The sequence below is a fragment of the Pygoscelis adeliae genome, unplaced genomic scaffold (genome assembly GCF_000699105.1).
Source record: "Pygoscelis adeliae isolate BGI_AS28 unplaced genomic scaffold, ASM69910v1 Scaffold101, whole genome shotgun sequence".
Classification (NCBI taxonomy): Eukaryota; Metazoa; Chordata; class Aves; order Sphenisciformes; family Spheniscidae; genus Pygoscelis; species Pygoscelis adeliae.
The window spans coordinates 239,158-244,785 of NW_008824238.1; positions in this window are offsets into that span (position 1 = coordinate 239,158).

Sequence of the window (5,628 nt, forward strand, 5' to 3'; positions counted from 1 at the left end):
AATTCTGGGCACTATTCAAATTCCTTAATCCAGCAACCCTTTTGCAAGTGCCACCTCATTTACTACATCAAATTCCATTCCTACAGCAAATGAGGGCTCGGCTACATCACATTCAGCGTCTTCTTCAACACAAACTGTTGACTTATTCCCAGATCTGAGTGAGATAGAGGTCTTCTGAAAAGTAATGCTCTCATTAAATGACCCGCTCTTTGGAAAGGGACTCACACAGCTGAGCTGAATTAACATTATAAAAGCAATCTCAGATATGGTATTGCCTATCTTCTGAATATGAGTCACTTGATGTTCTCTTAATGCAGCCTTTCTTTTGCCTGAGTGTTTTAGAATGCTAAATCACAAAGAAGCAAATACAGTATTCAATTTATATAGATTTCTTATTGTTGCTGGATCATTCCACATTTCCAAGCAGTAAGCATAACGGAACAGAATTCAAATTTATAACTCATATTAGCTACTCTGGCCAAGAGCAATTCAATATTTTAACATTATAGCTTGTTTTCAGTGACACTAGTTGGTCTCAGCTGCTTTCCTACTTGAACATATCTCAGAAAATGCTATATAGAAGTGTGACTGTTTTAGTACTAGACTATATCAGACATTTATTTAGATTTTTAATTTATTTTTTTACCTTTGACTTCATAATTCTTTTAAGCTCATGCATACTTGCATGTTTCAGAAGTTCAACCTTGCAACAAATAAACTTAAAATGTGGGTATTTGTTTTTCAATACGGTACTGGCCCAGTTTGGCATGTAACGTCCTTAGCTGTTTTTCTAGGTTCCTAACACAATATGTCTGCATTACTTTTTTTTTGCCATTATCTCCATAAAAAGACAATGTAAAAAAACAAATGATAATCAGTCTTATTTTAAAAATTACTTATACATCATGCTAACTGCATGTGTGCTGACTGCTTTACAAAGAAAATTCACTCTGAGGCAAAACCCAGCAATTGTACAGAAGGAATGAAAAAAATCAGCAGTTAATTGATTTACTTCCCTTTTCATAGTCATTGTTAACTGTGACTCCAGTAAAGAGATAATCAACTAATCATAAACAGTTGTACATTTTTTGTGTGCGCTTTGATGTGGTGATTTTTGGTTGGAACCTCTGGTTTACGCAGGGGAGGATGTGTGAGGAGCTGCCTATTGCTGTTAGGCACGGAGGGGCTTAGACCTTCTGAATTCTAATCTTAGGTTTCGTATGTGCACCGTGGGCATTGCTAAGGTTCCCCACATCCCAGTTCCTACATCTGCTAAAACAGAAACAATTGTGTTTTAACAACTTACAGGTCAAAGAGTATTTGCTTGTCACCTTCTCTTCTGGATCGCAGTCAGAAATTATTCTTGTCATTGCCTTCTATGAGTTATTCCAAATGATGGGGGACCCTGAGCACTCCCAGTTCTTACTGGCTTGATCTGGAGCTGTATGTGCTTCAGGAACTTTGAAGCTGTTTCTATTCTGCTTTGGAACAGGAAATTAAACATTTTTAAATTAGCAGGTTTGGATAACCTGTATCCGACAGGTTTAAAGGCACCGTTGAGGAGCTTGACTATTAATGTTGATTTTCAATAACTCTTGCAACACAGGGGAAGTTTCGGGAGAGCAAAAGAAAGTTAACATGCCAGTATTAAAAAAGAATAAAAGACATGACCCAAGTAATTGTAGGCTTGTCAGTGTGACATACATCCTTGGAAAAATACTGGAACAGCTAATATGAAACTGAATTAATAAAGAATTAGAAGAGAGTAGCATAATTAATGCCAGTTCATTTGTGTTTATGGAAAATAATCCTATCAAACCAGCTTCACATTATATTTTCTGTAATTTTGGTTGATTAAAGGATAATAATGTTGATGTATAATACTCAAACTTCTTTACTTGAAACAAAATGAGAAAAGTCTCATAAATATCTGGAAGATGACAAAATCAACACGACACATTAAATGCTTTAGAAACTGGCAAATGAGATCTCAGTTTAACCTGTGAAAAGGAATCTCCAAAGCAGCCCCACAGAGATGAGACCTTGATTCTGCCCTCTTTCATGTGCCTGTCAGTGGTCTGTAAAAACAGAGCTATTGCTGAAAAAGTTTATACTTGACTAAAATGGAAAATGGCAAAAAAAAAAAAAAAAAAAAAGATTGTCAGTATACAGAGCCAAAATAATCAGGATCCTGTGATCGGCTGGGCAGAAGCAAACAACATGCTCTGCAAAAGTTACGGTCATATGTGTAATAGCCAAAACCACTGCCCCCTTTCTGGTGGCAGTACACTATTAGATCAGTTTTGTTGCCGGTGACTATGAGAAGTGGTCCACAGTTGTCGTGAAAGGTCAACTGAACTAAGCTTCAGTGAGATCCTGCTTCTCTGTGTTGCATTGGCAGGGATGCTTAGACCTCCTCTGAAGAACTGGTTCCAGTTCTCTCTCCACAGTGGGAGAAGTGGCTGTGATTTCTCCCTGAATCCTTTGCAACAGCAGATGGGTTGATGACACAAACCCAACCATGAATGATAGCTGGCACTTGGTTATTTTAGCTTAGCAAAATGGAAATTGTTTGACTAGATACAGAGCAAGGTATTACTAATGGACTTTTTAATTTAGCGGATAAAGGTACAGCAAGATCCTGGACCTGAAAGTTGAAGCAATTCAGACTAAATTTGAAGTACATATATACATTATTTTACCAGGCTCAATATGTTCATTCAGACATTGTTAAAAATAAAAGTTTATTCAGGAAACAGGAGAATAACTTTTATTTCTCCCATTTCTTCTTAATCCCCTTTTACAACAAGTAAGTTGCAGCCTTTGACATACTTTCCAGCAGAAATTTCTGTCAAAGCCACTCCTATCAATGTTTAAAAGTTTCTCTTATGCAGCACATTTTGACAGCTCTATTTTTTTCCCACAATTGTCTAATCATTTCACTTTGCAGTCGTGAGCTCATTCTAAGCCAAAAAGGTTATGGCATCATTTTGAATTTCCTTTCAGAAGCTGCTGAGGATAAACATTACATCCACCAAAATGCATCAGTTGTGTTTGGTTGTATGTATTTCAGTCTTTGTAAAAGAAGCCTTTCTGGTCTGCAGTTTATCCTCGTTGCAAACAGTGGTTGCACTAGTTTGGTTGAACTGCTGCAGGAAGTGCATGTGAAATGCTCAAAAAGTCACCCAAACGTGAAAACATGCAGGACACTGAATTGTGGTCTTCAGCTTTGTCTCCAGCATAAGAAGTTTTTAAATTTGCTGTCAGAAATGGCATCTCCTCTGTGTGTTCACTGCCATGCAAGTTTACTGCCTGTTATCTTATACTTGCTGGTTGATTAAGTTTTTGCTTCCACTAATACTCAAGCCTGCGTAGTTGTTCTGATGTGTGAAAAAAGCATTGCTAAAAGTATTTCCCTTCTGAATTTGTCTCCTTTGACTTTCTGGTTTGGTTTAAGCTCTTTGTTTGATGTTATTGAATTTCTGTTCACCGTATAGATTTTATTAGACTGACCAAGTCATTACAGAACTTTCCCTGTTCACAGGGGGAAATCTTCACTAAAATCAGGTTTTTTTTTTTCCAGTTAATTTAATGAGATCAATTATGTGATTCTTTCTTCATTTTCTCTTAGGTGAGCTCGATCAGTATTGTCTGAGGGCACTAAAACTGGGCTTAGTATCCGAGAAGCAGTTACACAAATGATGTTATGTAGAGTTCTTGTAGGGTGAAACAGGAATTTTTACTTGGACTGCATAAATTATACTCCAAGTCTGTCCACAGTGTCACTCTAAGGAGTTATTCTTAGGCAGTTATTTGCCAAGGCTTCTAACACCTGCTCCAAAGCAGTGATTCCCAGGAGAGGCTCCCATGTCCTGGAAACATGACTTGTGTTTCTTGTTTTGGATGGGTGATAGAGATATTTGTATTTCAGTGTCTGTGTCCAGATTATTCAGCGTGCCTTGTAGCAGCAGCTTGCCATTTCATTACCTGTGATTTTCCTCAGCTTTGTCAGACCCAAAGTATGTCAGGGATAGCTTTGTGTTTTTTGTCCAGGTTAGATAAAATATTTTAAGGAGCTTAGGGCCAAAAGGTGATACATGAGGGACTCTACTAGGAATACAACTGTTGGAGGATGCATTCTTGTTCACAGTTACATTTTGTGATTTACTGGCTTTTAATCCATTTAGCATATGGTGTGGTAGTTTTGTGTAATTCCCATTTTTGGAATTTAAATGTAGAGTAAGACCAAGCCAAATACCTTAAAAAATTATGACCTTATTGCATTGTCATTATTACATTTAACTTGGGGGATCCCGTACATAGTTCATAATGACTTTCCCAGTACATTGCGTTTGTGGTACCTGATCATGCTTGTAATAATTTGACCTTATATATTTTGGAGAAAAACTCTGCTTCTTCTTGATTCTCTTAGTGTCATCCAGATATTTTGATATGGGCTTTTGCTAGCCGCCTTCCTGTAATCAAGATAATGCCTATGTTTTAGTTGGAGGAAACACTAAATATTCTCTCAAGCTGAAACCCACTGACACATTCCCTGCTTGGTACTAGCTTCAGCCTTACTACCTTTAGCCTTGCAGCCTTTTAAAAAACTGCACAATTGGAAGAATCAATATTTAGGGCATCATCACTATGATCATAATTAATCTTTGAGATTTTATATATAATCAATATCAATATTAACCCCTAGAGACAAGGCTTTTCCTTAAGGAAAAAAAAAGAACCTGAAGATCAGCTTTTTAATTGATCTTTTAGTCTCACAAATCCTCATTTCCTAAAATGCTTGGCAACATGTGGTTCTTACTTACTTCTAAATCAGACATGTAATTTGAGGCCTAAATTAAGGACTCATTTTGGTTTTGCTCTTTGTTTTCAGAACTTGCATGCATAACAATACTGGCCAGATATTTCAATAAATTATACAAAATTATTCCTATGCTCAAGTAAGTGGCAGAGCCACTATAAAGCTGGTATCAGGTTCATAACCTTAACTGGGACCTAGTTGAAGTGCATCCAGTCCTTGATCATGTCACAATATTTCTTCTGAAAATCTTGATCAAGTGATGCAGACCTGGGAATGGGTTTTTGGAAAGGTATGTTGAGATCTCAGCATCATGTGGAGATGCCTGAAAAAGTTTTAAATGACCTGTCACCATGATTTCTGCATGGTCAATGGTGCAATTTAGCCACCTTCTACTGAGAGCCGCATAAACCAGCACCTTCAGGTAGGAGGTGTCAGCAGCAACCCTCAAAGACAAGGGCGTGTCTCAGATCACAGTTCCCTTTGTGTCTGGTCTAGTGGAAGCATCTCCCTTCACCCATGGTTAACATAACAGTCTTCAATTAAATGCTGAAGGTCTTTCATCAGAGAAATCCAACAGCAAGGTGAGGGTGAAAAAGAAAGTCACTCTTCCTTTTAAGCAGCACTGGAGACAGAGAAGCCTCTCTCCCTCTCTGATCCCTTACTTGACTGGTTGGAAAGCTCACTGATTTATATATTAGTCTTGCAGCCTTTAGCTGTGCTTTCCAAGTACTCTAGACAGTAATCTAGAAAAACACATATATATCCTTAAAGCCAATGAATTTACTTAATATAGATGTAAAGAACAA